A 12227-nucleotide genomic window follows, 5' to 3' on the forward strand; every position below is an offset into this window, starting at 1 on the left:
TTTTGATCTAAAAATTTCATGCATTGCATTATTTTACTTGTTTTTCTCTCTCATCATAAAAATTCAAAAAAATCAAAAAAATATCTTTCCCTTTTTCTCTCATCAAATTCGAAAATTTGAGTTGACTTTTTCAAAAATTTTTAAAATCAAGTTGTTTCTTATGAGTCAAATCAAATTTTCAATTTAAAAATCTTATCTTTTTCAAAATCTTTTTCAAAAATCAAATCTTTTTCAAATTTCTCAGTTATTTTCGAAAATTCCAAAAAAATATTTTTCAAAAATATTTTTCTTATTTTTATATCAAATTTTCGAAAATAACATAATCAATTAATGTTTTGATTCAAAAATTTCAAGTTTGTTACTTGCTTGTTAAGAAAGATTCAAACTTTAAGTTCTAGAATCATATCTTATGATTTCTTGTGAATCAAGTCATTAATTGTGATTTTAAAAATCAAATCTTTTTCAAAAACTAATTTCTATCATATCTTTTCAAAAATATCTTCTTATCTTACCTTTTTCAAAAAAATTTGATTTCAAAATATCTTTTCTAACTTCCTAACTTCTTATGTTTTCAAATTTTGTTTCAACTAACTAACTAACTTTTTGTTTGTTTCTTATCTTTTTCAAAACCACCTAACTAATTCTCTCTCTCTCATTTTCGAAAATTTTCTTCTCTCTCACCTCCTTCTATTTGTTTATTCATCTACTAACATCTCTCCCTTACTCAAAAAAAAAGAGGATATCTATTATTATTATTTTTCTGTGCCCTCTTCTTTGTCATATGAGCAGGAGCAAGGACAAGAATATTCTTGTTGAAGCAGATCCAGAACCTGAAAGAACTCTGAAGAGGAAACTAAGAGAAGCTGAATTACAACAAACCAGCAAGCACCTGTCAGAAATTATCAAACAGGAAAAGAAGATGGCAACTGAAAATAATAATAATGCAAGGAGAATGCTTGGTGACTTTACTGCACCTAATTCCAATTTACATGGAAGAAGCATCTCCATTCCTACCATTGGAGCAAACAATTTTGAGCTGAAACCTCAGCTAGTTTCTCTGATGCAGCAAAACTGCAAGTTTCATAGACTTCCATCTGAAGATCCTTTTCAGTTCTTAACTGAATTCTTGCAGATCTGTGATACTATTAAGACTAATAAAGTAAATCCTGAAGTCTACAGGCTCATGCTTTTCCCTTTTGCTGTAAGAGACAGAGCTAGAATATGGTTGGACTCTCACCTAAAGACAGCCTGAACTCTTGGGATAAGCTGGTCACGGCTTTTTTAGCCAAGTTCTTTCCTCCTCAGAAGCTGAGCAAACTTAGACTGGATGTTCAAACCTTCAAACAAAAAGATGGTGAATCCCTCTATGAAGCTTGGGAGAGATACAAAGGACTGACCAAAAAGTGTCCTTCTGACATGCTTTCAGAATGGACCATCCTGGATATATTCTATGATGGTCTGTCTGAGTTATCTAAGATGTCATTGGATACCTCTGTAGGTGGATCCATTCACCTAAAGAAAACGCCTGCAGAAGCTCAAGAACTCATTGACATGGTTGCAAATAACCAGTTCATGTACACTTCTGAAAGGAATCCTGTGAATAATGGGACGCCTATGAAGAAGGGAGTTCTTGAGATTGATACTCTGAATGCCATATTGGCTCAGAATAAAATATTGACTCAGCAAGTCAATCTGATTTCTCAGAGTCTGAATGGAATGCAAGCTGCATCCAACAGTACTCAAGAGGCATCTTCTGAAGAAGAAGCTTATGATCCTGAGAACCCTGCAATAGCAGAGGTAAACTACATGGGTGAACCTTATGGAAACACCTATAACTCATCATGGAGAAATCATCCAAATTTCTCATGGAAGGATCAAAAGCCTCAACAAGGCTTTAATAATGGTGGAAGAAACAGGTTTAGCAATAGCAAGCCTTTTCCATCATCCACTCAGCAACAGACAGAGAATTCTGAGCAGAATCCATCTAGCTTAGCAAATCTAGTCTCTGATCTATCTAAGGTCACTGTAAGTTTCATGAACGAAACAAGATCTTCCATTAGAAATCTGGAAGCACAAGTGGGCCAGCTAAGTAAAAGGATCCCTGAAATCCCTCCTAGTACTCTCCCAAGCAATACAGAAGAGAATCCAAAAGGAGAGTGCAAGGCCATTGACATAAGCACAATGGCCGAACCCAATGAGGGAGAGGAGGACGTGAATCCCATGGAGGAAGACCTCCTGGGACGTCCAGTGACCAATAAGGAGCTTCCCTCTGAGGAACCAAAGGACTCTGAGGCTCATCTAGAGACCATAGAGATTCCATTGAACCTCCTTATGCCCTTCATGAGCTCTGATGAATATTCCTCTTCTGAAGAGAATGAGGATGTTACAGAAGAGCAAACTGCCAAGTTTCTTGGTGCAATCATGAAGCTGAATGCCAAATTATTTGGCGTTGATACTTGGGAAGTTGAACCTCCCTTGTTCATCAATGAACTAAGTGATCGGGATCAACTGACATTGCCTCAGAAGAGACAGGATCCTGGAAAGTTCATAATACCTTGTACCATAGGCACCATGATCTTTAAGGCTCTGTGTGACCTTGGTTCAGGAATAAACCTCATGCCCCTCTCTGTAATAGAGAAACTGGGAATCTATGGGGTGCAAGCTGCTAAAATCTCATTAGAGATGGCAGATAATTCAAGAAAACAGGCATATGGACAAGTAGAGGACGTGTTAGTAAAGGTTGAAGGCCTTTACATCCCTGCTGATTTTATAGTCCTGGATACTGGAAAGGAAGAGGATGAATCCATCATCCTAGGAAGACCTTTCCTGGCCACAGCAAGAGCTATGATTGATGTTGACAGAGGTGAACTAGTCCTTCAATGGAATGAGGACTCCCTTGTGTTTAAAACTCAAGGATCTCCCTCTGCAACCATGGAGAGGAAGCATGAAAAGCTTCTCTCAAAGCAGAGTCAACCCAAGCCCCCACAGTCAAACTCTAAGTTTGGTGTTGGGAGGCCACAACCAAACTCTAAGTTTGGTGTTGAACTCCCATATCCAAACTCTAAGTTTGGTGTTGGAGAGTTTCAACAATGCTCTGAACATCTGTGAGGCTCCAGGAGAGCCCACTATCAAGCTATTAACATTAAAGAAGTGCTTGTTGGGAGGCAACCCAATGTTTATTTATCTAATTATATTTTTGTTTTTCATGTTTTCTTAGGTTCATGATCATGTGGAGTCACAAAATAAATAGAAAAATTGAAAACGGAATCAAAAACAGCAAAAGAAAAATCACACCCTGGAGGAGCATCTGTCTGGCGCTCAAACGCCAGAACAGAGCATGGTTCTGGCGCTGAACGCACAAAATGGGCATGATCCTGGCGCTGAACGCCCAGAACAAGCATGGTTCTGGCGTTCAACGCCAGAAATGGCAGTAAATGGGCGTTGAACGTCCAAAATGGGCACCAACCTGGCGCTGAACGCCCAGAGTTGTGTGCAAGGGCATTTTACATGCCTAATGGGTGCAGGGATGTAAATCCTTGACACCTCAGGATCTGTGGATACCACAGGATCATCTCAGGATCTGTGAATCCCACAGGATCCCCACCTACCTCGCCCTCTCTCTCTCCATTCATGACCATCCCTTCTGTTTTCCATCCATACACACATCCCTCCATCTCCTCCATATCTTCTTCTTCTTCTATTCCTTCTTCTTTTGCTCGAGGGCGAGCAACATTCTAAGTTTGGTGTGGTAAAAGCATAGCTTTTTTGTTTTTTCCATAACCATTGATGGCACCTAAGGCCAGAGAAACCTCTAGAAAGAGGAAAGGGAAGACAAAAGCTTCCATCAAGGGTCTATAGCTCAGTGGTAGAACATTTGACTGCAAATCAAGAGATCCCTAAGATACCTCAGGAGATACATTTTCTTCCACACAATTATTGGAGGCAACTAAGGGTGGAACATCAAGAGCACTCCATCATCCTTCATGAAATAAGAGAAGATCAAAAAGCAATGAGGGAGGAGCAACAAACACAAGGAAGAGACATAGAGGAGCTCAAGGACATCTTTGGTTCCTCAAGAAGGAAACGCCACCAGCACTAAGGTGGATTCATTCCTTGTTCTTATTTCTTATGTTTTTCGTTTTCTATGTTATGTGCTTATCTATGTTTGTGTCTTAATTACATGATCATTAGTAGTTAGTAACTTTGTCTTAAAGTTATAAATGTCCTATGAATCCATCACCTCTCTTAAATGAAAAATGTTTTAATTCAAAAGAACAAGAAGTACATGAGTTTTGAATTTATCCTTGAACTTAGTTTAATTATATTGATGTGGTGACAATGCTACTTGTTTTCTGAATGTATGCTTGAACAGTGCATATGTCTTTTGAAGTTGTTGTTTAAGAATGTTAAATATGTTGGCTCTTGAAAGAATGATGACTAGGAGACATGTTATTTGATAATCTGAAATATCATAAAAATGATTCTTGAAGCAAGAAAAAGCAGCAAAGAACAAAGCTTGCAGAAAAAAAATAGGCAAAAAAAAAAAATAGAAAGAAAAAGAAAAAGCAAGCAGAAAAAGCCAATAACCCTTAAAACCAAAAGGCAAGGGCAAATAAAAAGGATCCCAAGGCTTTGAGCATCAGTGGATAGGAGGGCCTAAAGTAATAAAATCCTGGTCTAAGCGGCTAAACCAAGCTGTCCCTAACCATGTGCTTGTGGCGTGTAGGTGTCAAGTGAAAACTTGAGACTGAGCGGTTAAAGTCAAGGTCCAAAGCAAAAAAAAAAAAAGAGTGTGCTTAAGAACCCTGGACACCTCTAATTGGGGACTTTAGCAAAGCTGAGTCACAATCTGAAAAGGTTCAACCAGTTATGTGTCTGTGGCATTTATGTATCCGGTGGTAATACTGGAAAACAAAGTGCTTAGGGCCACGGCCAAGACTCATAAAATAGCTGTGTTCAAGAATCATCATACTGAACTAGGAGAATCAATAACACTATCTGAACTCTGAGTTCCTATAGATGCCAATCATTCTGAACCTCAATGGATAAAGTGAGATGCCAAAACTATTCAAGAGGCAAAAAGCTATAAGTCCCGCTCATTTGATTGGAGCTATGTTTCATTGATAGTTTGGAATTTATAGTATGTTCTATTCTTTTTATCCTAATTTTGATTTTCAGTTGCTTGGGGACAAGCAACAATTTAAGTTTGGTGTTGTGATGAGCGGATAATTTATACGCTTTTTGGCATTGTTTTTAGTATGTTTTTAGTAGAATCTAGTTACTTTTAGGGATGTTTTTAATAGATTTTATGTTAAATTCACATTCCTGGACTTTACTATGAGTTTGTGTGTTTTTCTGTGATTTCAGGTATTTTCTGGCTGAAATTGAGGGACCTGAGCAAAAATCAGATTCAGAGGTTGAAGAAGGACTGCTGATGTTGTTGGATTCTGACCTCCCTTCACTCAAAGTGGCTTTTCTGGAGCTACAAAACTCAAATTGGCGCGCTTCCAATTGCGTTGGAAACTAGACATCCAGGGCTTTCCAGCAATATATAATAGTCCATACTTTGGCCAAGAATAGACAACGCAAACTGGCGTTCAACGCCAGCTCTCTGCCCAAATCTGGCGTCTAGCGCCAGAAAAGGATCCAAAACCAGAGTTGAACGCCCAAACTGGCACAAAAGCTGGCGTTCAACTCCAAGAAGGACCTCTACACGTGCAACACTCAAGCTCAGCCCAAGCACACACCAAGTGGGCCTCGGAGTGGATTTATGCATCAATTACTTACTTCTGTAAACCCTAGTGACTAGTTTATTATAAATAGGACCTTTTACTATTGTATTAGACATCTTTGGACACTTGGTTCTTAGATCAGAGGTGCTGGCCATTCGGCCATGCCTGGACCTTTCACTTATGTATTTTTAACGGTAGAGTTTCTATACTCCATAGATTAAGGTGTGGAGCTCTGCTGTACCTCAAAGATTAATGCAAAGTACTACTGTTTTCTATTCAATTCTTCTTATTTCGCTTCTAAGATATTCATTCGCACTTCAACCTGAATGTGATGAACGTGACAATCATCATCATTCCCTATGAACGTGTGCCTGACAACCACTTCCGTTCTACATTCGAATTGAATGAGTATCTCTTAGATCTCTTAATCGGAATCTTCGCGGCGTAAGCTAGAATGATGGCGGCATTCAAGAGAATCCGGAAGGTCTAAACCTTGTCTGTGGTATTCTGAGTAGGATTCAATGATAGGATGACTGTGACGAGCTCCAAACTCGCGATCGCAGGGCATTAGTGACAGACGCAAAAGGATAGTAAATCCTATTCCAGCATGATCGAGAACCGACAGATGAATAGCCGTGCCGTGACAGGGTGCGTTGATCATTTTCACTGAGAGGATAAGATGAAGCCATTGACAAAGGTGATGCCTCCAGACGATTAGCCGTGCCGTGACAGGGCATTGGATTATTTTCCCGAGAGATGACCGAATGTAGCCGTTGACAATGATGATGTATCACATAAAGCCAGCCATGGAAAGGAGTAAGACTTACTGGATGAAGATAGCAGGAAAGCAGAGGTTCAGAGGAACGAAAAGCATCTCCATTCGCTTATCTGAAATTCCTACCAATGATTTACATAAGTACCTCTATCCCTATTCTATTATTAATTATTATTCGAAAACACCATTATCAATTTATATCTGCCTAACTGAGATTTGCAAGGTGACCATAGCTTGCTTCATACCAACAATCTCCGTGGGATTCGACCCTTACTCACGTAAGGTATTACTTGGACGACCCAGTGCACTTGCTGGTCAGTTACACGGAGTTGTGAACCATGGTTTTGGCATCATGTTTTTGGCACCATTTCCAGGGAAAGAAAGAGCGATAAACTTTACATACTTAAAGTGTAATCACGATTCCACGTACCATTAGCCTTTTCTCACCTCATTTGCCACCTCTACAATTCGGCTGGAATTGACATAGAGGGAGACATCCTCATTGAAGAGGATAAGCCCATCACTAAGAAAAGGATGGAGCAAACAAGAGATCATGGACCTCAACATGAGCATGAGGAGATTCCTCACCATGAAATCCCTGAGATGCCTCAGGGGATGCACTTTCCTCCACAGAATTATTGGGAGCAAATCAACACTTCCCTATGAGAATTAAGTTCCAACATGGGACAACTAAGGGTGGAGCATCAAGAGCACTCCATCATCCTCCATGAAATTAGAGAAGATCAAAGAGCTATGAGGGAGGAGCAAGAAAGACAAGGAAGAGACATAGAGGAGCTCAAGAGCACCATTGGTTCTTCAAGAAGAGGAAGACGCCACCCTCACTAAGGTGGACTAATTCCTTAATCTCCTTATTTATTTATTTTCCTGTTTTTTTATTTTTGAGCTTAATGTTTTATTTATGTTTGTGTCTTTACTATATGATCACTAGTGTCTAAGTGTCTATGCCTTAAAGTTATGAATATGAATCCATCACCTCTCTTAAATGAAAACTGTTTTAATTACAAAAGAACAAGAAGTACATGGTTTCGAATTCATCCTTGAAACTAGTTTAATTATTTTGATTTGGTGGCAATACTTTTTGTTTTCTGAATGTATGCTTGAACAATGCATATGTCTTTTGAAGTTGATGTTTACTGAATGTTAAATATGTTGGCTCTTGAAGAGTAAGAAAAAAGGAGAAATTTTATTTGATAATCTGAAAAATCATAAAAATGATTCTTGAAGCAAGAAAAAGCAGTGAATACAAAAGCTTACAGAAAAAAAAAAGAGAAAAGAAAAATGGCGAAAAAAAAAGAAAAAGAAAAAGCAAGCAGAAAAAGCCAAAAGCTCTTTAAACCAAAAGGCAAGAGCAAAAAGCCAATAGCCCTTAAAACCAAAAGGCAAGGGTAATAAAAAGGATCCAAGGCTTTGAGCATCAGTGGATAGGAGGGCCTAAAAGAATAAAATCATGGCCTAAGTGGCTAAACTAAGCTATCCCTAACCATGTGCTTGTGGCATGAAGGTGTCAACTGAAAACTTGAGACTGAGCGGTTAAAGTCGAGGTCTAAACAAAAAAAGAAGAGTGTGCTTAAGAACCCTGGACACCTCTAATTGGGGACTTTAGCAAAGCTGAGTCACAATCTGAAAAGGTTCACCCAGTTATGTGTCTGTGGCATTTATGTATCCGGTGGTAATACTGGAAAAGAAAGTGCTTAGGGCCACGGCCAAGACTCATAAAGTAGCTGTGTTCAAGAATCAACATACTGAACTAGGAGAATCAATAACACTATCTGTATTCTAAGTTCCTATAGATGCCAATCATTCTGAACCTCAATGGATAAAGTGAGATGCCAAAACTATTCATGAGGCAAAAAGCTACAAGTCCCGCTCATCTGATTGGAGCTAAGTTTCATTGATATTTTGGAATTTATAGTATATTCTCTTCTTTTTATCCTATTTGAGTTTCAGTTGCTAGGGGACAAGCAACAATTTAAGTTTGGTGTTGTGATGAGCGGATAATTTATACGCTTTTTTGCATTGTTTTTACATAGTTTTCAGTATAATTTAGTTAGTTTTTAATATATTTTTATTAGTTTTTAAATAAAATTCATATTTCTGCAGATGTTGTTGGATTCTGACCTCTCTACACTCAAAGTGGATTTTCTGGAGCTACAGAACTTCAAATGGCGCGCTCTCAATTGCGTTGGAAAGTAGACATCCAGGGCTTTCCAGCAATATATAATAGTCTATACTCTGCTCGATTTTAGATGACATAAACTGGCATTGAACGCCAGCTCCATGCTGCATTCTGGAGTCAAACGCCAGAAACAGGTTGCAAAGTGGAGTTCAACGCCAGAAACAGGCTACAAACTGGCGTTCAACTCCAAGAGAAGCCTCTACACGTGTAAAGCTCAATGCTGAGCCCAAGCACACACCAAGTGGGCCCCAGAAGTGGATTTCTGCATCATTTACTCAATTTTGGAAACCCTAGTAACTAGTTTAGTATAAATAGTACTTTTTATGATCTTTGGATCATCTTTGATTAGTTTTAGGCTATCTTTAGATCACGTTTGGGGGCTGGCCTCTCGGCCATGCCTGAACCTTCATCACTTACATATTTTCAACGGTAGAGTTTCTACACACCATAGATTAAGGTGTGGAGCTCTGCTGTTCCTCATGGATTAATGCAAAGTACTACTATTTTTCTATTCAATACAAACTTATTCCACTTCTAAGATATTCATTTGCACTTCAATGTGAATGTGATGATCATGACAATCATCATCATTCCCAACTTATGAACGCGTGCCTGACAACCACTTCTGTTCTACCTTAGATTGAATGGATATCTCTTGGATATCTAATACAGGGGACCGAGTCCGAGATATTAGAATCTTCGTGGTATAAGTTAGAACCCGTGGATGGCCATTCCTGAGATCTGAAAAGTCTAAACCTTGTCTGTGGTATTCCGAGTAGGATCTGGGAAGGGATGGCTGTGACGAGCTTCAAACTCACGAGTGTTGGGCGTAGTGACAGACGCAAAAGGATCAATGGATCCTATTCCAGTGTGATCGAGAACCGACAGATGAATAGCCGTGCTGTGACAGAGCATCTTGGACCATTTTCACTGAGAGTATGGGATGTAGCCATTGACAACAGTGATGCCCTACATAAAGCTTGCCATGGAAAGGAGTAGGAATGATTGGATGAAGACAGCAGGAAAGCAGAGGTTCAGAGGGACGAAAGCATCTCTATACGCTTATCTGAAATTCTCACCAATGAATTACATAAGTACCACTATCCTATTTTATATTTTATTTATCTTTTACTTATCAATTCATAAAATCAGTTGAATCCGCCTGACTGAGATTTACAAGGTGACCATAGCTTGCTTCAAGCTGACAATCTCCGTGGGATCGACCCTTACTCACGTAAGGTTTATTACTTGGACGACCCAGTGCACTTGCTGGTTAGTTGTACGAAGTTGTGAAACAGAATTAAGAACATGAACGTGTGTATTGAGTTTTTAGCGCCGTTACCAAGGAAGTAATGATCACGATTTCGCACACCAGTGAGCCTCCTGAAGAATGGTCCACAGCCTTCTTTGCTTCATAGGATAGTCCCTCATAAAAGATGTGTATTTGTACCCACTCATTGAACATTTCTGGTGGGCATCTTCTTCTCATATATTTGAATCTCTCCCAGGCCTCATAAAGTGTTTCTCCATCTTGTTGTCTGAAAGTTTGTACCTCAGCTCTCAGGCTATTAATTCTTTGTGGAGGGTAAAATCTTGCAAGGAATATGTTCACGACCTCCTCCCATGTAGTTAGGCTATCCTTGGGGAATGATTTCAACCACTTTGCTGCCTTATCCCTGAGTGAGAAAGGGAACAAGAGTAGTTTGTAGATGTCGGGGTGTACCCCGTTGGACGTTACAGTATCACATATCCTCAAGAATGTGCTAAGATGTTGATTAGGGTCTTCTTGGGCACTTCCTCCATATGAGCAATTGTTCTGAACAAGTGTGATGAGCTGAGGTTTCATCTCAAAATTATTGGCATGAATTGTTGGCTTTAGGATGCTGCTGCCACAATTTCCTGGGTTTGGATTGATATAGGAGCCTAAGACTCTCCTTTCTTTCCCATCATAATTTACTGGGCCTTCTCTAGTATGGTTGTGAGCTTCTTCTTCATGGTGGTTCTCTATATTATCCTCCATATTTGTTTCAAAATACTCTTCCTCTTCCTTAGCACCAAAGACTCCTTTCCCTCTTGCTTCCCTCCTTAATCAAAGGAAGGTGAAGCCCCACTTTTTCTACCTGTCATACAACCAACAAGGCAAAAACAAGACAAAAATTGAATAAAGAAATTACTCTTGTTAGAGTGGTTGTTAGTGTGAGTGGTGCAATTAATCAAACAGTTAGAAGAATGGAAATATGGATGATAAAAATAATCAAAGAAGAAAGAAATAGAACTCAAAATAAAAGAAAATAAAAAGGTGCTAAATAAAATAAAATAACAAGGAATTTAAATTGCTTAATCTAGCTCTCCAATCAATTTAATCACTGTCAAATTTAAGCCAATCCCTGGCAATGGCGCCATAAAACTTGATGACGTAAAATTCACACCCCATTCAAAATTGGTGAATTAGTTCTTTTGGCAAGCGCACCAAAATTATCGTCAAGTAATAACCCATAGTGGAGTGGGATCATATCCACAGAGATTGGCAAATTCGAGCAGTTTTAATCAATTGATGAATTAGTCAAGCGGATCAATAGGATTGTAAAGTGCAGAATTGTAAATGACATAAATGTAATGACTAGAATATAAAGAAAAGCAATAAAGTGCAGGAATATAAACGGCAGAATGTAAAGTGCAGAATTATAAATGACTTGAATGCAAATGGGAATGGGGAATTGCTGAATGTAAAAATAAGCTGTAAAGAAATGGATAGATAAGAATGGGGAAATTTATTGAGATTGGGAGATGTTATCTCTTTGGATCAAATCTAGCTTATATCCTCTTCAATCATGCAACTCATTGACCTCTTGGCAATCATGATTGATTGAGCACCAATCCCTTGGTGACTCAATCTCTCAGATCTTGATCAATAGCCAATTCCTTGGTCTAATTGCTTATGAAGAGAGATATGCTTGGTCCCTAATTATACAACACACCATTATAGGTCCAAGTAGAGGGAGGATTATATGTCACATATCCAAACACCAAAACCTAGATTCTACTCAAGTGTGAGAAGGGATTTCAAGCATGGTTTCATGTTTCCTTTCCAAAGGTTCCCATGAAACCCAATTGCATTCAATCTCTTTCCCAAGATAATTGAATACTAAGCATTAAGAACGAAATTCCTTTTAGAAAATCAAAGAGAAGATGAAGAGAAGAAGAATTTCACTATTATCAATCCATCAAGTACAACAGAGCTCCCTCTCTCAATGAGAGGGAAGTTAGCTACTCATAGCTCAAAAAGTACTCAAAAGTAAAGTGTAAAAGTCGATCTAAAACTGACTGCTTAACCCCCTTCTTCAGTACTCCTTGGGGGTATTTATACTACTCCTAGTAAAATAAAAGAATTACAAAAGTGAAAAACGAAAATTACATTTTGGAGGGAAAAGAAAACACTCAATAAGCGTGACTTCTCAGTTGGCATGCCACGCCCAATCCTTCAAGTGGCACGCTCGTCCCTCTAACAACCTTGGCGTGCCAC

General features: G+C 38.8%; 1 non-coding gene across 1 annotated transcript; it reads right to left on the reverse strand.

Moving 5' to 3' along the window:
• Window positions 1–1314: 1314 nt before the first annotated feature.
• LOC112759998 (small nucleolar RNA R71) lies at window positions 1315–1422 on the reverse strand. The gene has a single exon (XR_003180457.1). It is a non-coding gene; the product is annotated as a small nucleolar RNA R71 (small nucleolar RNA).
• Between the last annotated feature and the right edge of the window lie 10805 nt (window positions 1423–12227).

This window comes from Arachis hypogaea, chromosome 16 (assembly GCF_003086295.3).
Source record: "Arachis hypogaea cultivar Tifrunner chromosome 16, arahy.Tifrunner.gnm2.J5K5, whole genome shotgun sequence".
In the NCBI taxonomy this organism is placed as follows: Eukaryota; Viridiplantae; Streptophyta; class Magnoliopsida; order Fabales; family Fabaceae; genus Arachis; species Arachis hypogaea.